Raw genomic sequence first — 24,859 nt, 5'->3', positions numbered from 1 at the left:
CGGTCAAGGTACGTCTTTCTTTCTCAGATCTCTTTGGAAATCCCCTCAGATATGCCTTGAGATGGGATATCTTCTAGGTGATTTTTAGTGAAGTTGAATTGACAGTGAGGGTTAACTGCTTTTCTGGGTCTAGCTTGCTTTGATCACCAAGAAAAGGGACACACCTGAAGATGAAACTTTTTGAAGCAGATAACAATCTAAGCCTTGTATACTATCAAGCCACAGGAGTTCTTAAGTTTCTTTTATTCTGTATCGTACTGCAACACATTTTTTCCTGATTTTGGAAAGAAATGCAGAATTGTTGAAAGATTATGGGCATTAGAATGAGATGGGTTGACCAAATTTGCCAGCATTTCTAAATCTCATTTTCTTCTAAAAAATGAGCACTGACCACTGAAAGGCTACATGGAGACTGTGCATGAAGTCCTAAGCTGTCAAAGAGACAAAAACAGGTACTTTAGAAATGCTTATTAATGTACTGCTCTGTTTGAAGCAAATGCAATTTAAACCTTAGATATACCAGGCAGGCTGTGTGTACTTCAACAGTTATCTCCTACAGTGAGCCTCAGCTGCTTCACAAGCAATCTAGAGAAAATTGTATCTGCTTTATAGTGTTGTTGTGGGTTTTTATTAGACGGTCCTAATAATATTTAGCTTGTACTTATTTCTAGGTTGTAGGTAAACTACATCATTGTGTAAAATATTAAAAATTTGTGAGCTCAGTCTCCACATTCTGATGGGCACAAGAGGCTCAGGTGATGAGATGGACATATAGTCCACTCCTTCCTTTCTTTACTCTCCCCTAAGTGAAGACTGATCGCCTCTCAGATATGAACTGATAAACCTCCTACCTCATAGCAGGTTCCTGTAGTGTTTCTTGTCTCAGTTGATTTTCTCTTCAGAGGAAAGTTCACATAAAACAGAAGCCCAACATTCTGCTTACCTGCTCAAATTCTCTTGGACACAGCATTGTATTGGTCAGTCTAGTCTCTTTATCCTGTGTCCAGGTTCTTTCCTATAGCCCTCTAAGTGAAATTTGAAATGTACTCATCCTTCATTAGGCAAGATCCTAAGACTCAGAAGAGCTGGTGTATACACTATTCTGGCTTTTTTATTTGTCTGTTGGCTTGTCTTATGGACCTTTCCTTGAAACCCGGGTTCCTTATCTGGGACATTGGGGAATGAACTAGACTGATATTCCAGGGAGTTTTATAGCTTTAAGGATGATGTACCCTGTGAAATTCCCGTTGGACTCGGTCCCCAGGGCATCATTGAGAGGTGTGGCCTTTGAAAGGTGATTAAGAAATGAGGGTCTGACTTTATGAATGGGATTAGCTTCTTTATAGCTGGATTTTTGCCTTTCTGCCTTCTGCTAGGTGAGGATTCAACATGGTGCCATCTTGGAAGCAGAGAGTGGTTCTCACTAGACTGCAGGGTTGGTGCCTTGTTGTAGGACTCTAGCTTCTAGAACTGTATGAAAATGATTTATGTTTTTAATGTATTACTCAATTTGTGGTATTTTGTTTTGAGCAGTGCATATGGCTAAGCTAGAGTCTTTTAGCTCAAAGGCATTTTAACAGATTTAACACCCTGCACTGTAACCAGGGGTTCTTTTACTCTTCTCTTTCTCTCACACACAGAAGCACTCAGAAACCTACCAATTTATATTCAGTTTCCAACACATGTACATGCCTCTTCATATATCTGGCATGCATGTTCACAAGCACACTCACCTATACACGTATAAACACTTACAGATCCTTGTGTTTCCATGAACACCCTTGCATTTAGGCAAACTCAAGTCTTCCTTGTTCTCAACTGGAATCCCAGTATTTATCTTCAATACTCTTCTGTAGAGTGAGGAATAAATGAGCTCTTCCCTCTTCTATTAATGCACACCAATCTATAAAGCTCTCAAGTGTACACACTCCAGAATATTTGGCACATGCTGAAAGACATTAGACACAGTATACTCATTCCCACCACATTTCAGATGTCCTCAAAGTCCCTTCTGGCAGCTAAGGGAAGTCGTTTGCTGAATGGAACCTTGCAGGCTCCCTTGTGGTCTTGTTTGGGCTCCAGGGATATCCAAGGGCCTTGGGACAGGTGCAGGATTAGCTCCACAGCCTTAAGTTTGGACAGCACTTCATGAAGGCCAAATCACTTTACCAGAGGGTATCCTACTTGAGTCTGTGATCAGTGGTTACTTTCTCTATGCTCTGCCTAGAGAACAAAGACCTGGATAGTTTAGGCTATCTACCCAAGGTCAGAAAGCCAGTGTTTGTTTGTTTGTTTGTTTGTTTGTTTGTTTGTTTGTTTCTTTCTTTCTTTCTTTCTTTCTTTCTTTCTTTCTTTCTTTCTTTCTTTCTTTCTTCTTTTATTGTATTTATCCCACTTTCTCCTAAAAAGATTAGTGTTTCAAAAGGTAGTAAGGAAGGCCAAGTTCACTGTCAGGAGAAAAATCTAAAATAAGTTTTCCTTGTAAATCCAGGCAAGATTGCTGCCAAGTGAAATGATAACTTATCTCACCTGCACACACCCACCTTCACAAAGAACCAAATGAACTAGCAAAATGGGGGAATGAATGAAGTTAATATCTCCTTCAGAGAGCAGAGGAAGGCCCCTCTGATGATATAATCTGCCAACTGATTAAAACATTATTGGCACTGCTTTATGGTCCCCAAAGCTGTCATTTTTGGTTGATTAGGAAAGAGCTGGAAATGTGTGATACTACTTCAGTTTTCTTGGTTTGGGGTGGCTGGCGAGCATATGGGTCAGCAGAAACTGGTTCTTTTCTACAAAAATGGTACTTTGAGAAGGTTGGGGATCTCTTTAGCATTCTGAGCACCTAAGCTGGGTTCTCCTTAACTCCAGCTTATGTTAGAAAGATGGTAGCTTGACAAGACTATTGACTCTGGAATCAGACTGACTGGGTTAATCCCAGCTTCGTCTCCATACTGTCATAAGACTATAGGAAAATCACTTAACCTCATAGTCTCAATGTTTTCATCTCATCCTACTTTGAAAAGTTTAGTTAATATTAGAACAAGCTAATCTATACGTGGGGACTGACACATAGTAGAAGATTATTACATAATAGATATACCATTGGTCAGCTTATCACTAGTTTGTAGCCTGTCTTAGGTTTGGAGGTTGAGGCTGTGTGGAATAATGGGATAGGTAGGAAGAGAGAGAAAGAATGGAACTTTTCCTCTGTCTGGGTCATTCTCTTTCTTCCTATTCATTCCATATCCCCAGCCATCATTTTCTTTCTTTTTGTTTTTTAAATTTGGGAAGCTCTTGCTCTGAGGAGCAAGGTCTTTGCTCCTCATCTGGATGTATCTAAAGGGGTTTCCAGTCCTGAAGATTGTGTGGACCAAAATTTAAAACTAAGTTTACTCCCATCTCTGCCGATGGATGGGTGCATAGGTCAGACACATTAGCTGCTCAAAGATACCTCAGCTGATTGGCTTTGTTGACTGATGGTCAACAAAGGCTCAGAGAAACAATGGAGGCTAGTTTGCTGTACTCAAGGCCAGCTGGAGGCAAAGGATGATGACATTTCATGTAACTGCCATGCAGAATAAGCTAGATGCATAGGAATATAATCAAGACAAATCTTCTACCTGTTATTCTGCTCAATTGCTTCTTGCTTTTTTTCATGAAACCAGGACTTATCTTACAAACCTTCCATTTTTTCTTGGGCAACAAGAGATATTTTATGTCATTTATATCCATTTATTTTATATATTTTCTATTCAATATTCAGCCAATTTCCTTTAGAATGCTATGATTACTGTTTGTCCTAGTTTGTTTTCTGCTGCTGTAACAGAATACCTAATATTGGATAAAGTATAAGGAATAAAATTTTTTTCCTTAGAGTTCTGCAGTTCATGAACTACAAGATTCAGTGGGGGACACCTGGTGAGTACTATCCCATAGTATCTTTTTTTGGCAGAAGTCAAAGAGGGAGCAGAAATGGGTAAGAGATTAAATTTATAGCCCTGAGCTATTTTACGTGTTTATTTTCTAGTGTTGGGAGTTGAACACACATGCTTATACATACTAGGCAAGTGATCTTCCAAAGAGCTATCTGCAGACAAAACACTTTTGTAATAAGTATTCTTGAGGTGGAACCCTCATTGCCTAATCATTTAATTATGATTATTCTTTATTCTTGAAAATTTCATATATACGTACAGAAACATAATATAACATTCAGTTTCTCCTCTATCCTACCCAGTGTTTCCCCAATGTGTTCCCCTTCAAACTTTATGTCATTTGTTTTTGATAACCCACATGTGCATGTTTTAGCTACCCATATACACACATGAGTGTGGGGCCATACACCTATGTGACAAAACTTTTGCTGGCTTGATATTCTGTGGGTCTTGTGCAGGTAACCATAGCAGTTGTGTGTTCATGATTTCAATGGCCCTGTAATGTCCAGAAGACATAGAGTTGCAGTGCTCGTCCCCATCTTTTGGCTCTTAAATTCTACCTATATTCTCTTTCTCAATGTTCCCTGAGTTTTGGCATGAAATGAGTTGAACACTCTGTCTCTTACTCTCAGCACTCTGGCCAATGCACATGTCAGCAATGACTGCTTTTCAATGCAAAGAGGGGTTTCTCTGATCACAGCAGAGAGCAGACCAGGTCTATAGGTATAAACGCAAATATCTAGAAGGGATTTTGACAACATGACCTTCTAGCAAAATAACAATAGCTGGTTATACTCTAGGACCTATGACACCCCAGTCATGGGCTTTGGACCAGAATTACTAAACTAGGCATTCATTAAATGCCATACTATGGAGAAGGTCTCAAGTTCTATTAGGAAGTGACTAGTTAACCTGTAATAGGCATGGCACTGTTGTACCAGTGGGCACATCTTGTTTGACAGGTCGGTATTGTGACAGTTAAGGACCGGCTCTGGGTAAGACTATTGATGTCTTTTCTCTCCCACCAGTGTGCATAGTACTTTCTGGCACGATGAAAGCTAGTAAATAATGGAGGCCTTTCCCATTTGGTTTGAGATTGATGTTTCTATGTCTTGCAGAAAAAAATGTGTGGTGTCTTAAGCAATAAGTTCTTACTGTGTAGTTATAGTAGGCGACCAAAGTCAGTGACAACAGTCTGTGTTGTTTTGAGACCTCTGGGGCCTTTTTGATTAATCACTTAGGAAATATTCTACACCTTGCCCTGGGATTTTTATTTAACAATCCACGTCTTCCAGAAGCAGAGTTGTCCACCCATGTAGGAAAATTCAATTGCAACTTTTTTAAGCTGTATTTTGAAAACAGCTCACCAACAAGTGGGTTTCCACAATGCTTTTTCACATGTGTTTATGTGGTTAACCCCCCCACTATACTATACTCTCCCTGAATCTCCTCCCCCCATTCCTGATTACTCCGTTAATCTCCAGTATTTCAACCTCTTCTTTAAGATCATGTGTGTTCTATTAGTCCTCCAATTATACTTTTAGTTGGATTGTGACAGAGTAAGCTTTCCTATGTCTTTGCAAGTACCCTTCCTTTGTGTTAGCCCTTCCCCATACCTCCTGGTTCTCCCACCCCCACATTATGCCCCCATGCATAAGTTTTTTCATGCCCAGTATTCCACCTCTCTGCTTTAGTTTTCATATAATCTACTATCTGCCCCTTATCTATCCTTCATTTTTTTGGGGGAGGGGGAGGGAGTGGTTAGGCTCCATCATGCAGCAATGTTGAGGTGCAAACAAAGAGTTTAGCCTGTGTATCTGGGGGACACAATCAAATAAAATAACATTATTACCCCCAGTAATAACAATAGTAAACTCCAGAATTCATTTGAATGCTGTGGTTTTCCTCGCTACTTACCTGGACCCAGAATTGCCACTGATCAGTCTCCTGTGGTGTAAAGTGTGTGTGTGGGGTCAATTTCTTCTTGTTCCCTTAGAAATTTCCTTATATATTTTTAGACCACAGTGGATTTAAAACAAAACCTTTTTTTTTTTTTTTTTTTTTTTTTTTTTGCATTGGCAGAGGTAGTGGGAGAAGGGAAGGGAAGGCAGGCAGGAGAGTGCATATAAATCAGTGTAGACTTTGTAGATCCAAGGTCTGTCTGTGCCTGGCGGGCATTGACTTTTACGTGTTCTTTCTCAGGGTGCTTTTGCTATTTTGGAGCACTATACTCCCAGCCTGTGCAAGGGTTCTCCTGATGTGGGCATGCTGAGTGTTTCAGACTCCTTCCCATTGGCTAGGCCTCTGCTAGCATCTCCAGACCTTTTCATCCAAGGACTCCGCTTCTCATGGTCCTTTGTCAGGGCCTAGCAGGTCTTAGACCATCTCCCTTTCTGTGTGGTCCAGATCTGGAGTTGAGAAAAACACTTCTGCATTCTCTGCCTTGATGAACTCTGAGAGTGCAGGTTGTCCCTTATGCAGCAACCTCCTTTTACTCTGAAGTTAGAACATCTGGCCAGCTACCCTCTAACCTCTCCTATTTATCAGCGGGAGTCAGATTCCTGCTCACCATATCTCCTGAATGGAGAGAAAACATCAAGCTTCCAAAGATCCCATTACAGCCACTTTCCTCAGGCTGGAGCTAAGGGAGGGAGAGGATGAAGATGCACAAAGCACAGCTCTTTCCAGAAATCCCCTGTCTAACTCTCCACACAGTGTTGGTCTGTTCCCCCTCCTTCATATGCCAGAGGTGGGTGGTCGGCAAAGAACCGCAAAAGCAGTTTCCAGCACCACCTTTGGCAGTCCTGCATGGTGGTCTTCCATTGTGCTGGTGGATGTGTTATCTATCATATTGGGGCCTTGCATGCTTTTTTTTTTTTTTTTTTTGTCTTCAGGAAAAAATGTTGAGGCTGGTGTGTTACTGTTTCTGTTTAATGGATGAGAAAACAGGTCCAGAGAGGCTAAGAAATCAACTCTAGGAGTCCAGTTAGGATTAGATACCTGGTTAATCGGATTCTCAAACTTCTGGTTTCTTTCTCTTTTCAATCCTACTATACAGACCGAGGCTTTGCGCTTGAAGTTGGTAGATAATATTCACAGACTGATCACACAGCTGAGTATGGACGTTAATGTTCGGTCTGTGTTTTGAATGCTTTATTGGGACATGTTTCTAGCCAAGAGCTCATTTGCTAGGTTGCTATCCAGAACAAGAGCAGTCCTTGCGACCTGTGAATTGCTTTCGAAGAACCTAGCAACTAGATATACTCCTTTGTGCTTGACCTCAGCATTGTCTCTGCTCTCCCTCTCCATTTCTTTCCAAAGCTTTTATTTATTTATTTTATGTCTTCGTTTGGTCATGCTGCTTATTATATTGGATAGAGATCTTTATCATCACCAAAAACACACATTTTAAAGGAGTGTATTTGTTTTGGGCATGTGCCTTTATTATGTTCATTTCTGTGTTTGCAGCAGTTCTTAGTAAATATTGTTTTGCAGCAGAGGTTAGCTGAATTGACTCATTGGCTAAGAAAAGTTAATTTGAGGGTAGGTTAGGCGCCGAGGGAGGGAGTGAGAAGGGAAATGTGTACCTATAGGAGCTGTAACATCAGCCAACAATGGCTCATTCTCTCCATTCCCTGGGTGATCCTGCATGAGTCACCCTCTGTCAGCTTCAATTTTCTCTTCTGGCCAATGAGGATGAGGGTCCCCATCCTGCCAGCCTCACCGGGAGTGTAAGATGAACCTCTGACAAGATCTTAGATGTGGAGAGAATTGACAAAGTATCAAACATGTGGGTTTGGTGTGGGAAAACAAAACTTGTGAGTCAGTCTGGGTCCCCGCAGACAGTAGGCTTGGAGGACCCAGGGAGCCACCCAGCCTGTGTAAGTGGCAAACAGAGGTCTCTACTTTCTGGGATAAATTATCAACCAGGCAGAGGCGTCAGGGCTGCTGCACTCTGTCTGGCCTCTTTGGCCATCTCGCTCCACGAGACATAAATCCCCTAGACTCCCCAGTCACTTCCAATCTTCATCAGTGTTTAGTTTTTAGCTTTGTCCCCCCTTTTCTTTCCTGCTTGCTATTTTATAGGGCTGTAGGTCATGAGGGCAGGATCCAGCTACAAATCTCACATATCTACCTCTCCCTGAGACAGAGGGTGTGAGTTGCAGTGGTCTGAGGCAGAGAGCCCTGAGGCAGGGCCACAAGTATTACTTTGGAAGCCCTTGGGAAGACAGGATCAGGAATTTGCTATCCTGGTGTTCCCAGAACTGAGAAAGACCAAGGAAGATGTCAATGTGAAGAGAATCTGAGGAGTGACAGAGGACGAATTTCCATCACATTGATCGGGGTGCCAATGATTAGGCTTGCTAGCACCTACTTTCACTTTTCTGTTCTTTCTTTCCTTCTTTATTTCTGTCTATATTTCTTTTTGCTTTTTTTGAGACAGTTTTTCTCTGTATAGCCTTAGCTGTCCTGGACTCACTTTGTAGACCAGACTGGCCTCAAACTCACAGAGATCCTCCTGCCTCTGCCTCCCTGAGAGCTGGGATTACAGGTGTGTGCCACCCCACCCAGCTCACTTTACTGTTCTTAAGACATCTAAGGCCCAACCAGCGTGTCCTAGGCTAATGTGTCTCTCTCTCTCCTGTGACACATCTGCTATGTAGTTTCCTCCTTTCTTCACCATCCATGATAAAACAATTTGTGACATGGTCTTCCTTGAGTCACTCTCTATCAGGAGTCTAAGCAGAGACTTTGGGGTCTGCACCCTGAACCCTTAGCAGGAGTGTGATGTTTGACTCATTGTCTGTGCTCGGTGAGGGCGGGCTGGGGGAAGAAGCCTAGTTGTCAGGTACAGAGATGTTTCTGTATTACAGAAGACTGCCACAGACATATACGGATATCCAACATGAAAAAAGGGCTTTGGAACAAATTGAAGTCCAACGTCTCCTCTGTTGAGGAAAAGACAAGTTCAGAGAGGAAAAGAAACATGGCTGGGCTCACCTTATTTACATCCAAAACTGGATACAAACATGGCCAACAGTCTGTCTCACCAGCATTCTCGTCATGTGTGAATGAGGGGAGGAACTAGCAGTGCAAAGCCTGGACATCTTGCTTGGCCAGAGCTTGGCACCATCAAGCAGCTCTGTTTTGGATGTCACCTTGGGTTCACTGATCTGAGCAGATATATCCATCTATTCAGAGATGTGTCCTGTCCCACTCCTCCAAGTCCGCAGTTAGCCCAAATGTTTTTCTGATTCAGGTCTTGTGAAAGGACTGGGGATTCTGAGATGAGGAGTGTGGCCTAGTGGGGCCTGACATCGGAATGGAATGTTCTATGATGGTGCTTTAAGTATGAAAAAGTAGTTGGAGAAGGACTCTTAATGAAGGGGGGACATTTGAGTTGTGCCCTAAAGTTGAGTGCCATCAGAAGCAGGAAAGGAGAACAGAGTATGTAGACTGAAAGGGGTAGAGAGATATGGGATAATGGAGGAGCCTTGGGGTTTATAAGAAAAGAGTCAGCCTGTTTGACTGTGGAAGAGCCACAGCCATGTTGTAACACATGTGAAAACCAAACTGATGATTGGCTTTATCCTGGATAGACTCTTCCCACAAAGGACCCCCTTGTCCCCCACATTGGCTGCTGAATTTGGGTGGATGCCCAGCAAAAACAGATGGTTTGGCTAATAGTGGACTTACTCAACCTTTCTCAATACCACTGTGGCCCTCTCCACCAAGGGCCCAGCCCTGCTGCACAGAGAACACTCTCTTCTACCCTTCAGTTTTTCCCAAGCTGGGATTTCGCTGCTTCTGGCTGCAGATGGGGATTCTGGCTTTGGGGTGTGTTCAGACCAGAATTTCTGTGAGCCCCCGTGGGCTTCTTACAACATCTGAGATTTGGGCCAGGCCACAGTTTCCCAACACATGTCTAAATCACTGTTATATCTTCCCACCTCTCGCCACAGCCAGAGGCATCTGTAGTTAAGTTGGGAAGAATCAAAGATCCCAGACACCAACCCTGGAAGATGTGGGGCTTGGCCCCTGCCTGCAAGAGGTGAGAGAGCTCACTCTAAGCCTTGGGAGAAGAACTGCCCAAATGTATAGCCGTAAAAAGCTTTAACAACTCTGTACATAATGTCTCAGTTTTATTTTTCTATTTATAGTTACTTGTTAAGCAAGTAACAGACTTGATTAGAGGCTATGAAACTTGTCCTAACTGCTTGCCAAGGGTCCAGGAAGACTGTAGGGTGTGGTCACTCTTGGTGTTCTGCCAAAAAAAAAAGTTTGCTTTATCTCCCTTTCACTCTTGCCATACAACCATGTTCACACCTGAGACCCATCACTCCCTCTTGCAGGCTTGCTTGTAACAGGCCTCCTTGAATTCTTTCATCCTGAACCTCTGATAAGAGTTGTTTTGGCATTGTTCATTGTCTTGGAATCATAGTGTTTTAGAATCTAAAACTTAATCAGCCTGGATTAAGTTTTAAGATTAAGATTTTAATGCCTAAAATCATAAATTATGAGAAACTCAGAGTCCTCCCATTGTCTGAAAGTTGGCAATGAAGAGAACTAAGAGACTGAATTATAGAAATATTAAGCAGTGAGGAGCTCAGCATGAGGACTCTGCAGTAAGGCTCAGATCAGGCTCAGCATATTCTACTAACTGGTAAGGGAAAGGGGACTGAATAAGTAATGATTGACAGCAGTGGCAGCCATACCCCTGGCAGAAGGGTGGAGAAGGGAGCAGAGATGCTACGTTTTAGCTGGCCACGTGTGCTCACAAGTCACCTGTCATGTCTGAGTCTCTTGGGCACAGGGGCCAGTGAAAATTTGAGTTAGTGCTATTATGCAAACAGACAAATTAAAATTCGAGTCTGGACTCCTAGTTTTAGACTTTAAGATTTCTAGAATTTTAGGCTACCAGATACTTAGATGAGAACTTAAGGGTAATATAGATTATCAGAATGATAAAGTTTGAAAATTGTAGGCTATAATAACTGAAGAGAACTATGATTTTATCTAGTTGAGTTATCCCCTAGTAGAATACGTTGAGGTTTGGGGAAAGTCTGGGTTCTAGAAAGTTTGCTGGAAGCCACTGAAACTTTTATAGAACATTGCAATATCTGAAGTTCTAGCTGTATGTGGTAAGAGACAGGGAAGGAGAAACTACAGCAGATGACTGTGATTGGATGTACCAACAGCATCTCAAATGAATGCTTCTCAGTGTAGCTACCATAACATCAAGAGATGACCAGCTTGGTGTCCCTATTTGTAATATCCAATTCTCTGGCTCCAGATATTCAGATATCCAGAATATCTGGATAATTTATAATGAACATAAACCTATTTAGTTTGTGGTTCTGAAGGCTGAAAAGTACAAGTGCTTGGGCACTGATATTTGATAAAAGTCTTACTTTGCATCATCTCTTGGAAGAGGGCAGAAGGGCAAGAAAGGATGAGAAGGAAAGAGCAAGAAATCAAGATAGGCTTACTTACATAACAAATGCAGTGTCAGAATAAGTACTGTAATAATGACGTCAGTCCATCGATGGATTGCTGCAAAGCTCTTATGATCTGGCTACTTCTTATTAGGCTTCACTTCCCAGTTCTTTTGTTTTGGGGACCAAGTTCCCAGCACATGAACTTTGAGGGACATATTGAAACCACAGCATCATGCTATGTTGAGGAATCGCAGATCTGGAAAAGGAAAGAAATTTGCATACTTTGGACCAATCAATACACAACAGATCAAACCTGGGTTCATCCATATTGCTCAGCTTCCATCCAGCTATTTTCCTTCCCCTGGTGTCATTCCCGCACTGAAGACTCTTGTCTTATCATCCTGATAGCTTTATGGGAACGAGTTTTTCTATATCACTTGCATGCAACTTCAAAGGACAATGAAGAAAGGAAATGGATTACGTGATGAGAGCTTCGTATAGAATTCATGGTGAGGCCAGTATGTGTGTGCGTGTGCATGTGTGTGTTATTCTTCTCTAACCCAGTTTTGGTTTTCTGCCACAAACCATATTCAACGTGTTCTTCATTGGCTGGCACAAAGAACCTTTGCACAGAGCAACGCTTCAGGGGAGCCACAGAATAACCCTTGATATTGTCCAAAGATGGAGACTTGGCTTCAATAACAAAACAAGTTGAAAACAATTAACGAGAGGACAATTGGTCCAATATGTTCATTGGACATAGTAGGCTGCAGTGGACCAAGTAAGCTATATGCTACTTTCTGTACTAAGCCAAACCTGTGGCATGAGAAAAGGACAGTAGGCACTGGTGCCCCCAGAGCCCCAGAATCCTAGTTACACAAGGAGTGATTCTGCAATAAAAATTGCATTTAAGGTTTCTTTACCACTGTAGATGAGAAGCGACTTAGGTTACTGATAACTTTAGGTATAATTCTGGGGCATACGGAGCACATTCTTCTATTTTCTTTATCTTCAGGACTATCTCCTCACAGGAAACCCTAAACCCACTTTCTTCTGTGACTCTTTGTTGGCAAAGGTGGCCTCTGCTCCAAATCCTTCCTGCCTGGCTGGATAAATGTTTACTTATGGGGATAATAGTCACACTATATCAGTCAACATAGACTAACTTTTGAACAAACAGCTCACAAATTTCAGTAAAGTTAATTTCTACCTTATGCCGCTGACAAACGTGGAATTTACTCTCTTCTACACAGTCATTCAGAACCCAAGTTCCTTCCATTATGTGGCTCTGAAATCTACAGCAACGGTTTTCACCCCGGATGATTATTTTCTCTGTGTCCCAACCAAGGCTCATCTGGACATGTCAAGAGACATTTTCGTGTTACTTCTACCAAGAGTGGAGACACTATTGACATCTAGTGTTTAGAGACCAGAGATTTTGCCTGACACCCTATACTGCACTAGACAGCCTCCAACAAAGACTTATCTACCCCAAAGGTCAGTGGTGCTGAGGTTGAAAGTTCCTGAAGTATGATCTTCTTCAGTCATTGAATAAGAAGATGAAGAAAAGACAAGACTGGAGAATTATATGTGACATGGTAGGCTGGCTAGTTTTAGGTCAACCTGACACAAACTATAATCATTTGTGAAGAAGGAACTCAGCTGAGAAAAGCCCCCAGCATACTGTGGGCAAGCCTGTGAGGCATTTTTTTCAATTGATGATTGGTTTGGAAGACCCAGATGTCTGTATTTAGTGTAGGTCTAAGCTGGTGTTCCCGAGTGCTATAAGAAAGAAGGCTGAGCAAGCTATGAGGAGCAAGCAAGTCAGTAAGCAACCCTCCCTAACGACCTCTGCATTAGTTCCTGCAAGGGCCTCTACGAGGTTACTTCAGCTGTTTTAAATTTACATCCAGAACTCTTTTCAACTAGAATAAGGTTCTCTGTTACCCTGTTCCAGAAAAGAAAGCTACGTCGGAAAAGACAGTATTTGCAAGATTTTCACTCCTGGATTAGCACAGTAAGATTTTGAGAACCTCTTGGTTACTCAGAAAGTCCCCCAGACCATATAAAAATAGCTGCAGAAAAAGACCTTTGGTTAAGGAGAAAGGCACTTGTCTTCAAAATTGGTGCCTTCTTCTCAGTGGTTATGTACACCTTAGATGCAATCCCTCTCAGGATCTTATGGTCCTTGTTAAAAAGTGGGAAAGAGGATTTTCCTGATAAGTGAGTTGACAGAGGCATAATTGCTGCTTACTCCTCTCTCTCCATGCCTCTCCACCTATGTGTTAACACCCCTTTCTTGGCATCAGCATCCCTTTAAAGAATGGGGTCTTATTCGCTAGGGAAGGGCACGGTAGAGGTGGTTGGTTTAATGACCATCTCCTCTCCTGGGGAGCCCAGTTGGCACAGGGAAGCACTCGGGAGTTTGTCATAAATAAGTAGGTCCTTGTTCTCACTCTGTCAGGAAGAAGCCTGGACCTTGATTGATGTGGTCCATTTGGGCAGCAATGGGAGCCCGGAAGAATGTTCACTGGCAGATGTGCTTGTAAAGATTCACATAAACCCCAGCTTGGCTCGGAGCCAGGGTCTTGGTCATCCTTGCAAGGCTTGCTCAGGAGTCTCTAAGAGGAGAGAGAATTTTTCTTTCTTTCTTTCTTTTTTTTTTCCAGGTGAGAAGTAAGAGGCCAGTCTGTGGGATGCACAGTGAAGAATAGGCTTTTGATAATGTTAGGGAGAGAAACTACCAGGCTTTTCTGTGGAATTCTTAGGAGGCTCACTTTCTCCTTCCTCCTTCTTTGTGAGAACATCCAGGCTTGGACTCAGCCTACCCGAGGCATTGTGAGAATCTGTTTGAACTGGCACGAACCGCACAGGGGTTGAATATTTAACTTGTTTTTGGTCAAAGCTAAACAATTGTGTGTTAAAAATTATGTTCTCCCTGGAAAAACATTACACATGAGAGAACTGTCTGTATCTCTCTGGTCAGCAACAGTGGATGTTGAAAGGAAGAAGAAAAGAGGGCGGAAGGATGTGGGGGATGATCCCAAGACAAAACTCTGCTGACTTCAAGATCTGGCTGACCTAACTCTTAATTCCCTGAAGGGAGAAGTCATTAAAGCTTTGTTAATGTAGCTCAAGATACAGCTTGAAGCTTTTTGGGCCCATGGCCACCCCTACCCACTCTCCACTTGTGAAGCTGCCTCAAAGCCTGAGTCCATCCGCAAGGCCCCTTTTCTCGGTCAGTCTTTCTGTCTAGCTGAGCTGGAGGTTGCCTTGCAACTGTCAGCAAGTGGGACCTGTTACTTCCTGAGGATGGAGGTAAATATTGTGGCCACACATAGCCTTCACCACAGCATTCAAGCACTCCACCTTGGCATCTGTACAAGCAGGCAAGTCAGGAGAGCTAGGGAAATATGTCATAGCATGTGGGGGAACTACAGATGCTCCAGGAGAGAATAACTCTCCTCTCCCAATCTTTTCCTGACTTGATCACCATGAGAGAGGAGGAAGGGGGAAGGAGAGAGAGGGAAAAAGGGACAAGGAAAGAGGCTAGAAGCACCTAGAGAAAGGAGGCCAGAGAGAAGTTCACTCCTGGGTCAGAAGCTTCTGGTATGCTGAACTTCCTTGGCCATCCTAGACCTATCATTGCAGCATAACAAAATTCAGGGACCTCTACTAAGCTCACCTTCTGTTCCCTGGGATTCGAGGGTGTGCATGAACTTGAGACTGGTAGTTGCTGCAGCTTATTTAAAAAAAAAATCGACTTTACAGAGTAGAATTGATTTATTACACACAGTGAAAGTGTCCAGTTTTACAAGTGCTAACATTGTCTACAGTCATGAAGCTGTTGCCTCGGTGGAGATAATGAATAAATCTATCAACCTGTAATTCTTTTGTGAGAATTTAAAAATTATTATTATTTTTCATTTTGATGAGATTGTATTTATGTCATCCCCACCTCTCCATCTCCCCCTCCAACTCCCCGTGTGTCCTCTTCTTTTGTAAAATTTGCCCATGACTCATCCCTATACATCTATTATCAAAACAATTTTTTAATCTAGCTTCTTTCCTCCAGCAGGAACATTAAGATATCAGCCATGCTGCTGCTGTATCATTAATTCATTTTTTTCTGGAATAGAGTTTTATAATGCATTTATATAACAATTTATCTGCTCACCTATTGGTGGTCCTTTGGATTTTATCTGGATTAAAATTATTACAAATGAAGTTGGATATGACCATTCATACCTAAGTCATTATAGGGACATTCTTGTATCCTCAGTGGACTATACTAGTTACCAAATGGATTTTTGACATGGTTCTACTTTTTCATGTTCCCCTCAGTAGTGTATAGAAATTCAGTTTCTCCACATCCTTGCTAATAATTAATAGTTTAATTATAGCCATTTAATATATGTGTAATGTTTTTCTATCACAGTTTTAAAATCACTAAGATGACAAACATGATTCTATATGCATGGTTACCATGCATCTGTAATTTTCATGAAATGTCTGTTCAAATGTTTTTCTCATTTTTATTTTTTATTGTTTGAGAATTTCATACACAAACATAATCCATTCTGGTCAAACATTATCTTCCATATAATTTCTTCCTTATCTCTTATACTACCTTTCCCTTCAAGCTTTATGTGTTATTTTTCTAAACCTACTGAGTTCGCTCAATGCTGATTATATGGACATAGGTGTCTGTCTTTCTCCTAGAGCCCGGGTTGCTTATCAGAATCCATGCCGCTGAAGAAAACCAACTCTCCTGGTAGCCACCAATTGCCAGTATCTCCTAAGCTAAGCAATGAGATTTCACGTGTCTGTTTCCCACGCATAATGTGAGTTTGCTTGGTCTGATCCCGTGAAGAGCGTTTGGATGTAGTCATCAATACTGTAGTTCATGTGTGCAATGACACTGTCATACCTGACAAATAATGTTTCCTGCAGATGCCCACTACCTCTGGCTCTCACAATCATTTTACGCCCTCTTCCAACATAGTCCATGAGCAATGAGGAGATGGGTATGATATAGATACCCCGTTTAGAGTTGGGCACTCCCGTCTCTCTATTAATCACCATCTGCTACTACAAAAAATTCTATAATGAAAGTTGAGAGATGCAATAGTTTCTGACTATAAAGATAAGGTCTCAGAAGGAAGTTTGATACTATGTCTGTTTAGCATAGCAATGCTTATTATAAGGTTCTTTTTAGAACCTGTGACCTAGCCAGCAACAGGTTTTTGGCCCAGTAGAGGGTATGGGAAATGAGTTTCAAAAATAATCGTAAAGTGGTTGTTTATTTTCATAACATTTATGCCACTATGACACCAATGGGCATATTTTGTCAGGCACATTGTTATTGTAGTTCAAAGGGTTCACAGCTGGGTAAAACTGATTACTCTTTTTTTTTTCTGACAATGGCACATAGACTCTTCCAGCATTGTGAAAGTTAGCCAAAGGGATCTAGCTCCCAGGTTGGTAGCAGCTTGATGTCACCATATCCTACCACTCAAGTATGTGGTGTCTTCAGCAACAGTGCCTTCCAATAAGTTCTGGAGGGTGATTAAGATTATTGGAAATAGTCAAGAGAAGGTAATTAGAGACATAAAAATAGGGAAATAAGAAGTCAAGCTACCCCTCTTTGCAGTCTAAACCATTTTTCAGTGTACAGCTCAACAGTATTAAAGTATATCCACATTGCCAAGTAGCAGATCTCTCCAACAGGCATTGAAATTTGAATGTTATACTTACTCTTCGTTCTCTGGAAAATCTCCACTTGGCTCTGATACATTCTACTCTTAATATATTGAATTTTATTTGTTATATTTTAATATGGATTTGATTTGCTAAAATCCTGATTTTGCATCTGTTTTTGGAAGACATTGGTTTGTAGTTTTCTGGTAATGTCATTATCAGGTTTCAGCATCAGGGAAATGCTGGCATCAGACAATGAGTTGGGAAGCATTTCTCCTTCAATCTTGTGTGTAGGAGTAATATTGTTCTTTTCTTTAATGCATAATAGAATTCAGCAGTGAAGAAAAGAGTGTTTTCTCTGTGGAAAAAATTAGGATATAAATACTATATCACCAATAGATACAGAAATATTAATCTTCATCTTAAATTGAGTTTTAGTAGTTTTTGTCTTTTAAGGACCCAGTCCATTTTAGTTATCCAACTAATAGAATATTTTTAATATTTGAGGCATCTATGGCAATATCATTTGTCTCACTCCAAAATGTGCAATTTGTTTCTTCCTGGCTGGAGATAGGAAATACTCATACTCTTAAGACATCTGCTCCAGGTTTTACAAATTGTTTCTGTTGTGTAAGCTTCTCTTTTATTAATTTATGTGATGCACTTTACTGTTTTATTTCTTTTTATCCTTATTTTGCTATCTTTATTGCCGAAATTTAATAAGAATATTTTTCTCCTGTCCTTGTTGTTATATTCTAAGTTTATTTTTTATTTCTAGTTTCTGTTTGAGTCTTTTGAGGTGTCTACTGAATTAAAAATATTTCTTTTGGGATTATAAAATAATTATATAATTCCCACTCCCTTTTCTCCTTCAAAATCCTCTCATAGATTCATACTCACTCACTTTTAAATTCATGACCTTCTTTTTCACTAATTGCCGTTCTATATGTCCTGTTCAGAACATATAATGTTACTTGTATGCATATTTTCAGACCATTTGGCACTAGACAACCAATTGATGTCCTCCTCCCTGGGGAAGACCGCCTCTCCTGTTCCTGGATTTCTGCTGTTGCCTTTAGCTCTTTGTGCAGGGTTGAGGCCTCTTGGGAATTTTCTGTTTCACTTTGTCATGTCCATTGGTGTCACTCTTCTTTAGTTCACATTTCGGCAGTCATGTTGGTGATTGTTTATGGGTGTAACTTCCAATATTACTGAGAGACACAATCACACAGCAAACTCCGTGATCTAATTCTTACAGCCTCTCTGCCCTCTCTTCTGCAATGTTCCCTGAGCCTTCCAGGTGGAAATGTTTTGTAGGTGTATCCCCTGGGACTGAGCTCCACAGCTCTGCATTTTGATGGGTTGTGGTTTCTGTAATGGTCCCAGTCTCTTGCAAAGAGAGCTTTCCTTGAGGGGTTAGGACTACCCTTATCTGTGAGCAGAAGGACAGATATTTAGGGTATAGTCAGGGATTTTGCTCATTTAGGAAAGGGATAGCTACAGTTTCTCCTTTAAGATCCATAACTGCAGTAGCAGTGAGTATTTAACTTTTGAACAAATAGAATAAAGCTATTTTGACAGCCTAATTTGCTAATTATAAATCTACCTCATTTATGAAGTGTTTTGTTTGATTGTTCTCTCCCTTTTCTTGCTTCTTTCTCTCCCTTTTCTTGCTTCTTTGATTAGATGCCAGAAACTGTGACTTTCACCTTGTTGGGTGGTAGATTTTTTTTTTATTCCTATAAATCTCTTTTAGCTTTGTTCTGGGATATATTAAACTACTTAGAAACAGTTTGATCTTTTTGTGTCTTGCTTTTATGATTTGTTTGGCATGTCTGAGCAGTCTATGGGGAATTATTCCTTACCACTGAGTAAGACATTTCAGTACTGTGCCAATGAATTATGAGACTTTTGCATGTACTGGGGGAGGAAAAAGATTCAATATTCCTATCCGGTGTGAACATCAGTGTTACCCAATCTTCTCAGATTTTTTTTCTGTCCTCTAGTGTACCCTCACATGTATGTTCTATATAGCAATTCAACATAGGGGTTCCCTGCAAACCTTCCTACAGGTAGCTCTTTAATACTTGGTGCTGCCAGCCCTCTTGGCTTCCCCAACTCTTAGTTTGCTCTTCCCAATTTTAGAGCCTCTTGGCTCTACTCAGATGTCCTTATGCTGCTGCTGGCCTAAGTGCTTTCTTGAGACAGCATGCTGAATGTTCCTACTGATTTGTGGATGCTCTCTGGAGGGCCACTATGTTTGTCTTCTGATGGCCAGTATCTGGAAAACCACTGTTTCTGATACCTTGTCTGCTTGTTGCTTGTTTCTGGTAGGAAGGTAAGTGCTATCCTGTCATTTCAGACAAAGTGAAAAAAATGTCCAGTGTCACTTGTTTCCACAGATTTCTGCAGCCTGGGAGAGTGGTGGAGCAACCCACTAGTGAGAAATGACAGGAGGAACTCCAGTGAAGTTCTCTAGGAAAGAAGAAAATGTTATTTGTGCCTACGTCACCAATTTCCCTTCAACCCCTGGTGGACAGATGATGTTAATGAGTGTTAAGACTCCATTGCACAAGAGCAGAAGTCAAAGAAGCAGGTGGATGCCTGGATGGCTCTGGACCATATAAGTTGACATCCAGCCAGAGAGGAAGCCCACAGTAAACACCTCTGATGGGACAGAGAAGGAGAAGGCTGCTTTTTCCTGTGGGGTCTTCAATAATAGAGGCAGTAACATAAAATAAACATCTGTGGACAAAGGCACATAACTCTATATGTCACATTATCTAATAGGCCACCTACATATGGAAGCCCTCAGGAGAGGGCTGGGATGAAAGCAATGGGGGGCAGGGCTCTTCCTCCCATCACAAGTAGCTCTTGTGTAAGGTGAGCCTCTGGGCCTCTTACTTTCTCTGTTGTCTCAACCTAAAAGGTGTTGGACATAGAAAAGAAAAAGACAAGACCACGCCCCTTCTCATTAGGACTACACCTCTCCTCATTAGGACACACCCCTTATCATTCTTTCCACTCTTGAGTTTCTGGTTGAGTGAACAGGAGAGGAAATGCGGGGGGAAATTAGATGCGAGAGTGGAATTGCGAACTGAGCAAGAGTGGACTTTTGGTAACTGATAGGGAAGTAGTGGGACCTGTCTGGAGATATTAGGAGATGAGGTTGAGGGCTCTGACAGATCATGGTTAATTGAAATAGCTAAAGAAAAAAACAAAAACAAAAACAAATCGAGCTATTTGTCTTTAGACTCCAGTGAATTAAGGCTTCTTAATAAGCTGGTCTGCTTCCATAGCGGCTGGGTACCAAGGAAGCCTTGTGCTGAGCACATCTTAGTCCTCACTGTTCTAAGGACTACTGCTGTCATTAACCACCCCTTATTATGATGAATGGAGAAAAGCCTCAGTGAATCAAAACATTTTTGCTTCATCCACTGCCTCTTGACTGCCATTCTTTCACAATGTGCCCCTTTATTACCTCAAGAAGTATATCTTTGCAGATCAAGAGCCACTTTTCCTAGTCAGAAGAGAAAGGAAGGTTTTGTTGTTTTCATTCTCATATGGGAGAATGCCCACATTTGACACAGATATATCTCCAGCTTTTCAAAACACATCTCTAGATCCACTGATGGAGAGTGTCAGAGTGAAGATTTAAACATATCCTAGTTTGAGAGCAAGTTCCCCAGAGGAGACACCAGCAGCCACTTTCCCTCTGCCAAAAGGGAACCTGGGTACCTTTAGCACGCCCTGTAGTACCTCTTGTGTGCACCAGGGGGCAGCTGCTTGTTGAAATGGGGAGAGGCAGCTACACAACCTGTTCTACTCTTGGCTCTGAAACCAGGTCACCTGGGAGAGCTAGAACACAGATGCTTAGGCCCTGTCCTGAGATTCTGACTCCATGGGTCAAGTGTCAGGCCCAGGCATATGCATTTTAAGTATTCAGTGTGCTTTAACTATGAGTAAGCTGTGTCAGGCACTTGTATCCTTGCTTGAACATCCAGAGAGCAGCGATCACCTGCAAATGTGAAGCCTGGAACTGTAGCACAGCTCGCCGTCTTTGGTTTCCTGGGTGTGGGGATTTCTTAGTATACCAAGCCCTCAAATAACCCCAAACTGTGTGGAACATGTTTCTGCTTGGATTAGGATTCACAGCCCGGCAGCCTGTCACAGAGGCCATGCTTCAATAGTCCTGTAATATGCCTTCTGATTGTCACGGCTTCTGGATACTTCCCTTGAAATTCCAGCGCTGATGCATTTCTGTTGCCTCTGCTACTCTCTGTCACAGTCCTTGGGCAAATCAAAACCTCTTGATTCTGCCAATCCTCTGAGATGTCAAAGAAAACCAGAGTCATACAAGAGCCAAAATGGTGAAGACATTTTGTTGCAAAAGTGAAGGAAGATCCCAGAATAGATTTGGGTCCATTCTGAATGCATTGGGGATAAGTGGAGATTCAGATCCAATGAACAGGGCAGCAGTACATAGAAAACATTATGAGGAAGCAGCAGGGCTCTCTCTCTCTCTCTGTGTGTGTGTGTGTGTGTGTGTGTTTCTTCTCTGTGTGTGGTATGGGATTCTGGCTGAACCAAGCTACCAGGCTTCTTTGGAAGAATCTGAGGTGATAATGTACACAAACAGGCGAGGAGTGAGATTTGATCAGACATTGATGGTGATTAGGGAATAAATGTGGAGGATTCTTACTAAACTGCCTTGGCAGCACTATGTACTAAAGTTGGAATTTACAAGGTAGTTCACACATGGGACTAGGAGAAGGTTCATAAGTCTGACTAAAGTTTAGCCAAGCAGAAAAAATCAGTGAGCCAGGACAACAGTTACAGGAGAGTACACACAACACTTCTGTCTGGAAGGGAAAAGTGTATCTTTTCTTTGTGTCTTCTTTTTTCACACTATTTTTACAGAGGCCACAGACTCTGAAAACCTTAAAGCTTAAACACTTCCAGAGACTGGCAAAGTGGGCTCAGTGAGTGTCAAAGGAGTGTTCTCCGGATGCCTGACTTCTGGTCTCTGCATTTCTCTCTACATCACACCCACACAGTGTAAACCTCTCCCTCTTTCTGGCATCTTTCTAAATACCCTTGGCTGCCAGCTGCCTGTCTCCTCTTTTCCTCCTCTCTTTGTACAAGCATTTAGTATCACTGGTCTTACTCTGCGACATTGCTAAGTTTCTGTTAGAGAACTTTATCCATAATTAATATGATGGCAGTTTGCACAATCACAATTTTTCACATATTCAACAACAAACAACTACTTTGTGCTAAAACATTTTAGTGATTCTACAAGAAAACCAAGAGAAGTGGCCTACAGTGCTCCCCAAAATGTTGACAGAGTTTGGATAGAAGGGTGGGGGGATGGGGAGAGTGTCTGTACATGTATCCACACATAGACACACAGATTGACACAAACTGACACACAGACAGACAGACACATATACACACATACCCACACTCACACACATATGATGGATAACCAGCACAAGGGCATAGCGCTCAGCACTGCTTTCTATGTACCACAGTGGCAAGAGACTGGTTTGGCTAGAGTCAGACCCCCAGACCTCAGCTTCTGATTTTGGTTTTCCGCCAACTTCCATGACTGTACTTTTCCAGTTTAATCCTTTGATTCTCTTTTGGATTCCTTATGTGACAGGCCTCTCAGGTCTCTATCTCAGACCTGCTCTTTTCACCCTGTGTGGTCATTTGTGTGCCTCTGTGATTATTATCTTTTGATGACCTTTAGGCCCGTATTCCAGAGGGATGTACTTTAGACTTGGGTGTCCATATGTCTTGATTGGATAGTTCTCACTGCTTTTGTTTCAAACCAAGAGTCTTTCCAATCTGCCCTTTCTCCTTGTGTTCAGTTGCTTAACCAGGGACCGGAAGCCTCATCCCCTCTTTCCTGCTCCTCCAACATCCCAGTAACCACCATGGTCTTTGAACTATAGAATCTTGGAACTGTATCAGTTTTTTACCAGAAAACTCACCTTTTCTACCATCAGATTTGAGGTGTGATCTAGACTCACCTGCATACCACAGCAACTTTTCACCTAACTAATCTTCCTTCTTGTGGCTCAGGCCAACCCTCCATATTAGACCCTCAGATTATATCACAACCACTGGAACATACATGTGCAGGCTTCATTGTGTTCCCTCTGCTCACAGAATAAGCCTCATACTTCTGAAGGTGCCCTTTGGAACCCATGTCATGGAGTGAATCATATCTCCCCAAAGGCATGCAGAAGTCCTAACCTTTGGTACCTCCGAAAGTATTTTTACTAAGGAAAGGGGCTACTGAAGTGTGACTACTTAGGATGAGGCTGCTCAGAAATGGGATTGGCTTGAGCCCGCATGACTGGCATAGAGGCAAATCGGACACAGGCAAGAAATAAAGGAAGGATAACCTTGTAAAATAGTGGGAGACTGAGATGTACTGGCCCAAGTCAAGTTGTTCCTGGGGCTCATACAAGATCTGGAAGAGGAAAGGATCATCCACAGAGGCCTTGGAAGGGGCATCACCCTGACAGTACTTTGATCTTGCATATTAGCTTCTACAAGTCAAGGCATTGCTTTGTGTGTGTGTGTGTATGTGTGTGTGTGTGTGTGTGTGTGTGTGTGTGTGTGTGTGTGTAATTGGTTATTGGAGTTTGTGTTAATCTACATGGTAGCCTCAGTAGTATGATCCCTTATGATCCTAGTAAGAGATCTGTTATCAAATGTCTCAGTTTCCCCCGCTATCTCAGATTGATCATACAGGATGCAGTAGAACCCTCTGAGCATACTTACACCTAGCCAGCTCTGTGCACACAGGGCCTGCATCTGCTGGACTCTTCTGCAGATTTCTTCCTTCTGTTCCTACAGAAGCTTCAGGTGAGCACATACTATACGTTTCCAATTTGGTCATGGCCTGCTTCCAGCCTTCAGCATTTAGCACTGATGCTGACCTATGAGGCTAGAAGAAGCTGAGTTTACTCACGTGTTCTTCCATGGTTTATGCTGGTGAGCGATGAGATTTAAAATACTCCTTCTTGCCTCCTCATTATGGTGCCGGAGAGGATGTCGACCTGAAGCCATCAACTACAGCTCATGGTTCCTCACCTCCCAACTTCTAGATGGATCTTATAGTTTGCCAAGGCTGCTCAGTAGGCCTGAGGGAGGGCGACCCACAGAAAGGGGTCTCCCATGTTTCATGGAAGCCAGCATCTAATAGCTGGCCCTCTTCAAATGAAAAATGGGGGAAGCACTACCTAACTCTTGTTTAGTGACCCCAGCCCCCACCCCTTGGAAATAAACACTCTTTCAATTAGGAATATTTGTCACCAGGGACAGTAATTCTGTGTCCTACCAAAACAAACACAGTTGTAATTAGTTTTATCCAGGAAGAAAATTAACTCTGTTTATCTTGGCATAATTAATCATTGACCTCTTTCTGTCCAGGCAGCTTGAGGGAGGGGAGAGAGTTGGGGGTTGTGATCTATAGCAAGGGGGCATTCCAGGACCCATCTATTTCTTCTTGTAGTCACACAGCTGTCCACATGAGTTATTTGAAATAATATTCCTAGCCAAGAGTTGTGGAGCTGCCTCTGAGCTGGGATGGGAGGGACACGGAATAAAGCTGTGGTTTTATGTGTTCTGTCTAGAGAGGTTTGGATGGGAATGAATCAGATAGGCTTGAAAGCATGTGGAACCCAAGATTTTTTATTTTATTTTATTTTTTTAAATGTCTTTCACCTTGACTTGCAGGAGTCCTGAGACTGGAGAAATAAA

General features: G+C 42.0%; 1 protein-coding gene across 16 annotated transcripts in view; it reads left to right on the top strand.

The window, feature by feature from the left end:
- The window catches only part of LOC110542926 (selection and upkeep of intraepithelial T-cells protein 10-like), a 102,949-nt gene that overhangs the window by 11,170 nt on the left and 66,920 nt on the right, over window positions 1-24,859 (top strand). For 2 of the 16 annotated variants that reach the window (XM_060366154.1, XM_060366149.1), the window contains one exon: window positions 16,103-16,224. The exons of 10 other annotated variants lie outside the window; for them this stretch is intronic. The gene's annotated coding sequence lies outside the window, so the exon portion shown is untranslated. Of the gene's footprint in view, window positions 1-3,880; window positions 3,925-11,786; window positions 11,890-14,179; window positions 14,699-16,083; window positions 16,225-24,859 lie in introns of those variants that run through there. 4 more of the 16 variants (XM_060366157.1, XM_060366147.1, XM_060366156.1 and 1 more) reach the window with 4 other exon arrangements.

The sequence above is a fragment of the Meriones unguiculatus genome, chromosome 12 (genome assembly GCF_030254825.1).
Source record: "Meriones unguiculatus strain TT.TT164.6M chromosome 12, Bangor_MerUng_6.1, whole genome shotgun sequence".
NCBI classification, from domain to species: Eukaryota; Metazoa; Chordata; class Mammalia; order Rodentia; family Muridae; genus Meriones; species Meriones unguiculatus.
The sequence above is the reverse complement of the archived record's forward strand: the minus strand, read 5'-3'. Positions and strand labels throughout refer to the sequence as shown.